This window comes from Diorhabda carinulata, chromosome 5 (assembly GCF_026250575.1).
Source record: "Diorhabda carinulata isolate Delta chromosome 5, icDioCari1.1, whole genome shotgun sequence".
Taxonomy (NCBI): domain Eukaryota; kingdom Metazoa; phylum Arthropoda; class Insecta; order Coleoptera; family Chrysomelidae; genus Diorhabda; species Diorhabda carinulata.
Genome location: NC_079464.1, coordinates 27,565,710 through 27,578,472, shown reverse-complemented (window position 1 = coordinate 27,578,472; position 12,763 = coordinate 27,565,710). Strand labels below are relative to the sequence as shown.

At 34.3% G+C, this 12,763-nt stretch overlaps 1 protein-coding gene across 1 annotated transcript in view; it reads right to left on the bottom strand.

Annotated features, from left to right (window-relative positions):
* The window catches only part of LOC130893849 (homeobox protein Nkx-2.1-like), a 72,844-nt gene that overhangs the window by 52,911 nt on the left and 7,170 nt on the right, over positions 1-12,763 (bottom strand). The window lies entirely within an intron of this gene.

Genomic DNA, 12,763 nt, shown 5'->3' with positions numbered 1-12,763 from the left:
CTCTGCTGAAAGAATGATAGATACTAACAAGAAATGATAAAGAAACGGATATAAAGATTATCAGAACAATAATGGGTAATATAACATGAGAAATAATATAGAAATAACTGACGAACTTAGTGGCGTAGATGTAGTAGACAAATCGAAGCCCAGCGAGTTATAGTTGGGGTATGTATGGAGAGAAGGGACAAAATATATAGCATACGATGCACGGTGGTAGAAAAATCGCGGACAAAACGGTTAAAATATGTGGAAGATGGTCTAAGCAGAGTAAGAGCAAGAAACCTGCAAGAAAATACAGGAAAAGGAAGTTATGTCTGATAATAAGCTAGGATTATTAATTCTTGGCAATTCTCAATAGATTTCATTGAATTTGCACATACTTTTTGTTTGAATTCTCTTCCTCTAAAAGATTACATATTAAAAGTCTAAGCTCATTGCCTTGGATCTAAAATTTAAGTAAATCCAGTTGCTTTTATCATAATACTCAAGCAGTTTATCCGGGGCTACTTGAAAACGCTTCGAAATAAGTTTTTTCCCCTCATGATCGATTTAGGGCACTATCACTGTTAATAGAATTGAAAAAACTGTGGCGATAAAAACATGTTGCTATTTGAACCAAACCAGTTTGACGATTACCATCACGATATAAGTACCAAACAGAAATACAAACAGCAAGAAAAGAAGCTGTCATTCAGTAATCCAAGAATAACTTACTTTGAATGATGAAAAATTTGATTTAGAAATAAAAGTATAACTATTAAGTTCAATTAGGAAGTTTACTGGATAAACTTCCGAAAAACGACAACAGGAATTGGAAGATAAAAGTGATAGCGAATGGTCACAATCGAATAAGGACTAATAAAATATACCTCGGATCGGGCGTCGCTCAAAAAATACCTATTCATGCCACGAAAAAGGAAAGAAAAATAGAAATACGATAGTAAACGCACCGGACCTAACCTAACCTAACCTAACCTAACCTAACATAATCTAACCTAATCTAACCTAACCTAACCCGGCCGTTTCGATAGCATCGACGAAGTTTCCGATTCCGAAAGAGCAATAAAAACAATAGACATAAACGAAAAGCAATTTTATTCCGCAAAAATTTAGTCACTTTCCTCATCCTCGTCCATTGGAGGTCGATGATTCTTTTCAGGATACAAAAATTTTATATCTACAATGATTGCATCGAATGGATCCACATTTTTTCGCCGGACTCGCCGTCTCCAGAGTAATTTATAAAGATGCAGGTCCAAGTCACTTCTGATTCCTCCCTCCCTCTCGATAAAAATAAAAAATTAATCATCAATTGACGAAACATTGGATTATTTAATAACTGAGGTAGTGGAGGCAAATACGGCCCACCTAAATATGTTTTTTTTTATTAAAACTATGTCAGTATGTAGATAATCTATTTATATATAATTTAGCATAGTGAAAAATGATTCACAGTAGAGTTATATGCAATATTTCGTTGTATAACATTTGGGCCATATTGCACATCTGGTCGGATTATATGGCCCACAGTAAAAATCTTCAAACTTAAAGAATATTGATGTCGTTTTAATTTATTTAAGATGAGTTTACAAAATATTAAACTAATTCTAATTCATAAAAAAAGTAAAATATAAAAAGGAAGCATTCAACAGCTTTGGAACTCTTCATCGTCGTTAGGCTCAAGACCAACCCATTCCTCGTGTTACCAAGTAAAACATTTTGAACACATTCGCATATCAAGTTAGTCTTCTGTTTCACAAGCTGCACATAACCACGACTCCTGTGTAACTTGATTACACGTGGACTGTGGGATCGAACTTCGTTGTTTGGAAGTTGACGGAACTGAAAGTTTCGAAGTTGGATATTCCCTAGCTTCTTGGCCATGTCCCTCCGTGAAAAGGTTTTTTGTTACTTGCTGCGCTTTATAACCCTAGTCTCTCCAACACTCTATCCTTCGGTAGGAGACGCCAGTCGGACATTTTCATCGTCTGAACTCGGAAGACTTTCATTTATTTCATGGGGCAAGGGTCTGTAGCTCTAAATCCCCTCACAATATTTTCCGGCGTCATACACTTGGGCCAAACACGGGAAAATATTATGTTGAACCTACTCTTCTTCTTCTTTGTGGCAAGGTATCCCAGTATCTCAAAAGTTCCTGATCCCAGTTTGCTTCAAAAGAGCGAAATACAGCCTTATCCAATGGCTGGAGATCGTGCGTTGTATTTGAAGGCAAACAGAATAAAGTGATACCAAGAGACTCTGCCGTTTCAGCAATGGTGAAATCTAAATGTCTTGTAGCTCCATCAAACACAAGCGGTGTAGACCCGTTCGATTTATACTGAGCAAAATGTCTTAGAAAGTGATTGAAGAGTGGTGTCATCATAGAGCCTTTAGGTGCCATTTTTACCAGAGTTCCGTGAGGCATATTATGGCAAAGTTCTGGTTTTAAGCGTTTTCCTCGAAACAATATCATAGGTGGAATGGAGTTGCCCATAGCATTACAACAAGTTTCGATTGTTACATTTTCGGCGTGATCAGGCGCAACCATATGAACCCGCCGTACTCCTTTCTCGGACAGAACGCATTGTTGATGGTGTATGGTGGGACGGCTGCCTTTCTCGTCTATGTTGTATATATTTTGAGGTTTATCCTTAATATTCAATGTTTGTCATAAGTTCGGTTATCTTGGTGAAGTAGTCGTTCACAACTGCCTTGTTAAGTTTCTGAGTACGGGCAGGATTCATAGGCTGTGCCTTGCGAACGGACAAATCGCCATTGTGTGGTGGATATCACAATATCGAAACATTTAATGTCGCACAAGTTCGGGAGTGAGAGGCAGTCCAATTTGAGAGTATCGCTTAATCCGTTGCCCAAAATTCCTCTCCTGTTCCTGATTTAATATGCTTGGACGACCCAGATTCTTTTCTGACAAGCCTTGAACTAAATATCTTGGTCTTGGTACCTCGAATCTAGAACATAAATTTCTTTGAGATTCTCCGCTTCTGACAGCTGCTACTGCTTGTTCTAAGTTGGTCTTGAGACCAATGCTTGCGCAGGTTTTTGCAAATCTTCCCCATCGCAAATTTAAAGCAAACAAAAGAAATAGAAAACAGTTTTAAGGTAATACATTCCACATCGTCGCCCATATTAATCGAAAGTACATCCAGACAACATAATGGGTAAAAACAACACTTACATCTCTTAATTGGGTACGGCGTTCATGTCGATTCTTACAGAAAAACGTGTTTAAGGAATTGGCGGAAAACTTATGACAACATGTGCTTAGCGCGGCAGATATAACCTAACTAGTTACAACACGTAAACACGAGGCGTCTAAAGGTTGTTTAGAGTTGCCTACTGATGTCAGACTACCACTACCTTACTTACATTTTTGAAAGTATTTCTTTTAATTTTAACTCAAAAAACCAAAACACAAAATATGTTTTAAAATTACAATGTTTTATTTACCACTAATTTTCGACCTTGCGAGATCGCGGGAATTTCAAAAATATCGGACGTCACCGGTAAAAGTTCATTGGAGTTTTTCGGAAGTTCAGTCGTTTACGTAATTAAATATTTTCTCGAAGTATAGTAACATGTAACATTTGAACGTAGGGGTTGATTACAAGAACTCCCACTTACATCCACCAAATATATGATTCGCAGTATACAAAAAGTAAATATTTATTTTGTAAATGTCCCTTGCAATTTTATATTTAAGTTGGGATACTCTTATATAAACATTAGAATAATGGTTGACGATTCCTTTTGTAATAAAGCGGCAGCTGAACTAAAGTAGAATAGAATATATTTTTAGGGAAGTGATAAATATTTTCAAAATGGAAATATCAATTTATAGTTTATCCGTTAAGCATAGGTGCGAATCAATTTTACCTGGAGAGATATAAACCATAACTAACACATATCTAACTAAGAAAAACACATTTTATTGCCAATTGATTTTATTTATCAATTTAATCTCCTTCATAAGCAATACCATCATTCCAACGCTTCTCTAACTTCTCGATACCGTATTCGTAGGTTTCAGCGAATTGCCAGTAGTCACTGGGGGCCAGATCTGAACTATACGGTGGATATGGAAGCATTTCGAAGTGTAATTTGAACCATCGTTACCATCGATTTGTGAATCGGTGCATTGTCTTTTTTTTCTTCGATATATTTCCTTCATTTTTGCATCCAACAACTCTATGTAGTATTCGCTATTGATTGCCCTTTCCTTTTGAAGATAAAAGATGAATAATATTCCATATACATCTCAAAATACTGAAGCTGTAACCTTCCCAGCAGACTGTTGTGCTTTTGGACGCTTCAAACGTGGTTCATCGGCTGCATTTTGATTCCATAGTGAATTAATGGATCCATGTTTCATCCATTGTCACATATCGATGCAGAAAATCCGATTTATTACGCGCAAACATGGCCAAACACTGTTTTGAATCATCAACATGTTGTTTTTGATCGACTGTGACTAAACGCGGCACCCATTTTAAAAAAATCTTTCTCATGGTCAAACGGTCATGCATAATTCTAAACACACTGCCTTCTGATATCTTTAAGGCCTCGACTATCACATTAAATTTCAATTTATGATTAGATATAACCTCAATTGAACGACTAGAACATTCACCATCATCTACCACATTTAAGTTCAGCAAACCAATAAAAATGGTTCTTTCCAATGAAGCAGATTCTGGATAACCTTTTTGAAGCAATTGCTGAGCTTGTACACTATTTTTTTCCATCAAGAAGCAATGGTAAATTAAAACACGAAATTGTTTTGAATCCACTGTCACTGTACATTTTTCGTGGTCTACTACATGTTCCAATTTAAGTTTTTCTCTTATGTTTTGGTTCCATTGTTGGTTCCATTGTCTGTGACATTCATTTATCAATTTTATCTACGCCTTTCTTGGTCTAGTAGTGCTTTTCCCGAGACCTGCCATTTCTTGGTCGTTTATGATTTTTCTAACCTCTCTTCCGAAGTATTATGTCAGAGTTGTAAATTCGTGCCTTCCAATGTTATCTTGGGCTTTTGTTCCGCTGGCTACTTGTCATTTTATCTACTCTTCTACATCTTCAAAACTGGTTATTTATGACGACTCCAAGGTACTTCAATGTCAATCTCTGTTAGATTAATGTTAAGAATTTATCAAATTGACAGCTTCTATCTCAACCTTTACCCTATCCTTACCTCACACTATTTTGTTTTATATAGAGTCAAACAAGCTCCAATTTGTAATCTTAAGAATTGTTGAGTATTGAGCAACAGTCCGACGATTGTTTAGCAAGAGTTTTGTTAATCAAAAAGAGTATTGTCGAACGATTCAAAAGGTATTTAGTATGAAGTTAAACTCTATTATTACATTAATTTTCTTTCGCAGAATTGTTAGAACGGTAAACAAACAAATAAGTTGCTTTTATTTAAAGTTCAGAATATTTTTCTCATCAAAATTGTAAAAGTTCGATACTGATTTTTATGTACATTAACAGATACCTTTTGAAACTGTTCAATAAATTGAACATTTTGTCAACTTTGGACTTTTATCATTTCTCAAAAAAGAACCCAAACCCACTGAAAATAACAACAATTAACCTTCTAGTTCTTATTTGCATTTAATGAGCTCTTTTGATTTTGTCATGAAAATGAGTTTTTCAATGTAGATAGTCATATTAGACAGCATAGGATTTTGATTTATATATTGGTGATTGCTTACGTCTGCTTTTGAGTCGTTTTCATAAAGTCGGTTAATTACTTTCGAGCCGAAGGTAATTAGTAATTCGTAATTAGTCCGATTTCCACATTGTGTCAATTAAGAAGACTATTTCTGATTTTTAATCGTTCTCGTGTCCTAAGTAAGTTATTTATGAAAATGAGGATCCTCATACAATCAACTATTTAAATTTTTTTAATGCGCAGGCACGCGCACAATATGACGTCACGTTGGAATCAAAATTTGAAGTATAATATATGCTATGAAGTTTTATTTTGAAGAAAACTATGAATCATTTCTTCTTTCTAAGACCAAAGCGATTTGTAGACTGATTGTCATGTTATTGCACCAAAAAACTGACGCCTTTTTTGAAAATACAAATTAGATTAGCATACATATAAACAAGTGCACATATTGTTATTGCTTTCAGTCAGATGATTTGCTTTTTTCGTTAAACGGCATTGTTATTCTCGTCTTCTAAATATACTATTCTTTGACTAGACTAAAATAGTTAAGTTGAGATTAAAAATAACAGTAAATTCATAATTTGTTGTAATGCAATGATGAAAAATTCTACCTCGACGTATTTACCTATAGATCAAATAAAAACTAGTTTTGTTTACAATAATAATGCTACGACATTTCGAAAATACACATTCACCAACCAATACCTAAGAAAATAAATATCCTTGAATATAAATAGATCGTTTATTCTGTCCACAATATGTCATTATCGGTAAGTAATTACACATTCCCCGTATTTGTTTTGGTCTCGCTGTTCTCGACGGCAGGGGAAACGAGGAACGAGAAATTTTCTCTCTCCTCTCGTCAGCTACTGTATTGTCATTGGATTTCGAGTGCTTGGCAAACAACGACGAGTTTAGTGTATTTGCCAGCCTGTCAGTTTGGACGGGTATTATAAAACCGGACCTGAAACCGAAACTAACTTTTGTACTTTCTTGTCTCGTATCAGGGAACGTTTCTTTGGAAATTGTATATGTAATTTTTTTTTCGTTTACAATTGCTGGATTTGTCTATATAAGAAGCAATCAATAACTACAGTTGAACATCGTAAATCCGGACTCATTCACTAGTATCGTAATTTTTAGTTTCCGTATTCGACACTAGATGGCGACACCATACATAACGATAGCATGAAGATTATCTTTATTATCATTACTACTTTATAAATGTGTTTTTGTGCAGTATTAAATGAGATTTTATTATATTTTATACATACTTCCCCTCTGCTTACATTATTATGTTATTGTATGATATGATTTCTCGTTAAAGCGATAGATGGCGCCACCATAAATGCATTCAAATTAGAACAACTTTGTTCTCACGCGCATTTTCGTATAAGAATTCTTAAATTAGTTTTGGTAATTATCTGTAGTGGATTGTAGTTCTGAATAGTCAAGTTTTATTTTGACAGCTAATTAGACGACGCATTATTCGGTCATGTGTGACGGTGGTGTAAGGTTATTTCAATTTTAAGATATTATTTACAATAAGTTATGTAGCCATAAAATATGTACAAACATACAAATCTAAAGAGGAGAAATTTCTTCGAAATAACTAAACTTAAAACCTAATATAGTGAAATTATTATGTGTCACTCTCTAAAGAGCTAAAGTAATTATGACGGTAAAGGCCACGTCTGGCAATTCTGGTAGTTTGAATTGAATTGAAAGTTCTTCACTCGACATTTTGAATTCGAATATTATTTCCAAAGTCAACTGTCAAATATGAATCAGTGCTACCAATAGACCACTTACGTTACGGTGTAATTTCCCTAATGTATATTTTTAACAATTTTTCTATAAATAAATGAAATGAATACAAAACAGAGAATAGTAGTGGTATAAAACACTCGTAGCGAAAGGCCATTCTAGCATTTGGAATTCTTGCTGGAATGAAAAGCCTTCTGTTACTTGTATTTCAATTTACTATTACTACACGTATACATTCACGTATTGTCCATATGAACATTACTTCAATAACGTTCCTCGGCTGTCATCTTTTCCAAAATGGTGGAAGAGGCCGAAGAATCCTGGAGATGGTTAACGGATGATATTTCCATGGAATATGCGTTATAAGAATTAACCAACAATATATTGCGATTAGATTCTTCTTATTGGTTAAATATACAGAGAAATAATGAAAATGTGTCAAAGAATAAGTATATAACGTCGAAAATTGTTATTTGTATTAAAGTTTGAACGGGCTTCTAAATTAGCTCTTGGCGTAAATGATAAGGATTAAAAGATCGAATCGTCATTATTTGGAACTGATTAAAAAACAATTTTCAATTGAGAAAAACCTAAAATTAGGACGATAAATAAAAAAAAACATAAAAAAGGTCTTATAGTTCATAGTAGAATAATTTTTGTTTGTTTTAATCAGTAATTCAGAGCCAATTTCTAAACTTGGACTATTATTTTTTTATATTATGTATAAGTAACAAATTTGACCACAAAATCGCCGGTAATGACAATGTAAACCAGGCCGTCGAGAGACTCTTGGTGGCCCGCATACTTGGAGCATGAGCCGAACTTTTCTGAAACATCTTTAAACCGATAGGTTAATAAGTTTAGGGGACTAAAAAATGCCATATGGTACGAAAATGTTTGAAAAAATACACATTTATTGCTTTCAAAAATCATTTTTCATACAGCTTAAATTGAACTATCCATTTTTAATTATTCTACAACTTTCAAGACAGACGCTGAACTCTCAATTTCGTTACTTTATGTATTGATTCTAAAAAGGTTTAAAATTTCTCATATTTTTTATTAATATGAGCTGAATGTGGCCTTTTGTAAACCCCCCTGGGCCTGGGGCAATCTGCCCCCTTTGCCCCCCTTCTTGGCGGCCCTGATTTATCATTTCCATCCTTGTGATTTGTTTGAGTCGCTTTTCAATTTGAAAATACCCTGCATGTAATGAATCTGGATACTTAATTCGAAATCAGATCATTATTTTTTAATTTCTAAAAAAAATATGAAGCATAAACCATTTATGATACAGGGTGATTCCAAACGATACGAACTAATCCAATTTAAGGAAATAATTGCTTTTTTTATTTTATATTTTCAAATACGCCCTCTAGCGGTGAACTTAAAACGCTAAAAATAATTTCCACGTGTTTCTCGGGGCCACTTTTGTTATAATTTTTTTCTCTGAAACTGCAATGTGATCCGTTGTTAGTTGCCCGTCCGGTACATTTAATTTTCCTAACTAATTTTGAATTCAATTTATAATTTCAAGTAAAACTAAGCGAACTATCATAAAGCATAAAAGTTTGGCATTCATAATGAACAAATTTTGAACAAAGCAAGCGCAGTTGAAATATTCAGAATTGATTCGGAATCTACCGCGAACAAAGCTATCATCTTCAAAAGCTGTAGAATCGAGTTTTTAATTTTGTTTTTCTTTTTCTCAAATTTCCAATAACAACGTTCCCGATTTTTCCCAATCATAACACTTTGTAATTCTATTTAGGGACGAAACGCTACGAGGCATTCTTGAATGTTCCTGTTGCCGTCGCATCAATCATCTTCCGCTTCCTGTTTACATCTCGTCGACATTCATGTTATATTCACTTTTGCATGTTAAACTAGATGATAAGGGGATGATAAATTACTTTTGTTCCAAGTTATCGGTGTAAATTTTAATATAATCTTATCGACAATAAATTATTTAAAATACGAAGTTATTGTTCAAATTTTAGCTTATTTTGAAGAAATTGGTACGTTGTTGAGTATTTATTTTTCAATTTTATCTTCTTTTAGTTCCATATACTTTTCCCAGCGATGTTCTTCAGAATTATCAAGCTCCTCAAAATATCCATTAACTGCCGACATCACTTCTTCATTGTTGGAAAATTTTTGACCACCGAGCCCCATTTTCTCATATCTGGGAATCGAAAATAATCCGAGGGGGCTAAATCTAGCGAATAGAGAGTATGAAGTAGCAATTCAAACTTTGGTTTATTAATTTTGGCCATTGTAAAAACGAACGCGTGATCTTGTGTTTTGTCTTGATGTAACAACACTTTCTTCTCAGCCAAATTCGGCCGTTTTTGCTTGATTAAATAAAATCCTACGCGCATCCTTTGCCTGCAGATGGAACACTCTTTGCTTTTTTTGGAGCCGGTTATCCCAGTCCATAGTTCTTTTATTACGGGTGTATGACCCACGGTGATAAAACGGCGTCGAGATTCGAGATTTTGTTTCATTATGAGCAACGCTGCACCCATCTTGATCACGGCTTTCTCATGTCCAAATTTTCAGTTAATAAGCGATGTCCTGCGCTTTTTGAAATGCCTTCTATGTCTGCTAGCTCGCGCACATTTCTGGAGAAGCAGTCTCACCCAAATTAGAATCTAGTTCAGCTTCTAAATTGGTTGCTCTAAGACCTTTCAAGTATTGATGACCAAAAAAATATGTTTCTGAAACTGGCACTTGCTACATTACCTAACCTTCATGTCTTTTTACCTTACGGTTGAGTTTCTTTCTTCTTCGGGTCTTTACTCCAAAATTATAATCATTCCTTTCGATCTATTGTTTGAGGTAGCACTTCGTGTAGTTTCTTCCGTCTATACTCAGTAGCTTTGTTGATTTCAAACATCCGGGTCTTCTTTCTTATTATTATTTCCTCACCATTCTCACATTTCCGAACCATCTTTGTTGATTTTCTTTTACGTGTTGTTCTGCAGGTTTTGCATTTAATATTTGTCTGTGTACTTCATTTCTTATGTGGTCTAAATTTTATTGCACCTCTCTTTATTCTAGCATCTTCTACAGGTCTTCTATATTATACAGATGTACATATGTAAATTTCTTTTTTTCCGATGTTTGTCTCTTTATAAATATTCTCTATTGGATACAAATGCGAACTGAGTATTTTCTAGATTTCCTTCTAATTTTCCCCTTAATTTTTTCTAGTATTTTGACAAATACGTTACTCAATAAAACTCTGTTGTTTGTCACCTTATAATCTCTTGGTGCGGTGCACTTTTTGGCTTTACTTATTGCATTTTCTATCGCATCTAATAAGATTTCCTCTTCCAGATTTCGTTCTCTTTTTATTTTTGGTCTTGTCCATTCACAAGTCCTCTGAAGTACTCTACCAATTTTTCTTTTTGATCTTCCTCCCTGATTACTTTATCTTTTCTTTATACTTAGTGTTCCGTTGTTTCCTCGTCATGTAAAGGAAAATTTTTGATTATCTTTGAATGTTATTGTCTTCTATTATCACATTCGTTCACTATTTTTATACTACGGTCCTGTATTTTATGTACACTACCGCCAAAATGCAAGAATTTTTGGTGATGCGGTTGAACCCGGAATGTAATCGATGCCAGCCACTTTACCCTCGTGGAATTCTTACCAACGCTCATACGGCCTGTTTAGTGTTTGGCTTTGGAAATTTGAAACCGATAACGTGTCACAGGAATTCTTGTCGGTATTAAAATGGGACCCTCATCCTACAAGTATCCGATGATAGTGTTTTTCCATTCATCTCAACTTTCCCATCAAGTAATGGTATATTATATGAACAAATATGTGTTTATTAGTAAGGGGAATGTGCTATTACTAACAATTCAAACGGTAAGTCTTAAAGAATGACTTTGAATTTTCGTTGACCTCATTACAACTCATAAAGACACTTTCATATAGAAACAAGCTGAAAAAAAATAATTGATCGATTGTGGATCGAGTGATTCCTCGATAAAAGCTCTAAATTTAATGCCTTTTTCTTTATTTTAACAATTTCTTTTATATAAAGAACGATCAACTCTTTTGTAATCATCAAAATATTAGATCTAATTGGAATCTCCAACCTCACAGTCTAAAAGAATGGTGGTTTATGTGCACATCACATTAGTGCACTTCTAACTCTCGAAACGGGAACTTTGAAATCGTTCGTGAAAGAATGCATGCTCAGATCGTATTTTGAACAAAGCAAGAGCATTTGAATGAGTGAAAAATCCATAATTTTGCTTCATCCGGCACCAACCGCAATATCTTCGTTCACTACACATCGGATTATTAGATTTGATTGGAATCTGCAGCCCAACTCATCGCTACAATTTAAAAGAAAGTTCAATATCTATACAGGTCTATGTGCACATGACATCAGTGCACCTGTAGCTCTCGAAACGGAAATTTTGATAAAATGACGGACATTGGCGTATAGTATTTGAATATTCTTTATTTTCCTTTTAATAATAAAACATAAATTAAATATGTTAGGAATCGGAAACCAATTGTATTAATTACGAATGTGGCTAAATTTCTTGAATATAAAAACACTCTTGAGGCAGAATTTTATGAAAAACTGACTGATTATGCGGATGTGATGTTGGTGGCATTAGAACGGACAAAATATACTAATTTGAAAAAATTTTATCTACTCTAGGATTCAAAAATTGTATAGTTGAGGTTATGTAAATATACCAATTCACGTACTTTGTTATTAATTGATCTACTAGTTTTCCCAATTACTCGTAGGATGAAATAATAAATTAAATATTAAGAATAAATTCGTTGTGCTTTAGTTTGAAATTATTTAAAACGGTTTTCAATTACAAAACGGTGGAGTGAATTTAGACAAATGTATCTTGCTTATTAATTTATTTATCAACTAACACTAAATACACTACACTATTCACTATTCGCTAATACACTAATTTATTTGAATATACCGTTTGATTCACTGTTCACTGCCACATCAAATTAGGTGTTTTTCACGAAAATTGGCGTTCTACGAGCAATCGGGCGCTTAGAGCAGCTCATGATTCACTCAATCGGCATACCAAACGCAGAATTCGCTATACTATCAGTTAGTTTGACACCCAATTTTCGTAATTGGATAATACTTGACCCAATAGCCCACATACAACACTTAGTAAAGAAGCTACAAGAGAGGATCTTTACGAGGATATAAAATTCAAGAATTCAAAAACTGAAGCCAACCGACCTTCCGAATCGTTTCCATTTCGCTTACAAAACCCCATGACG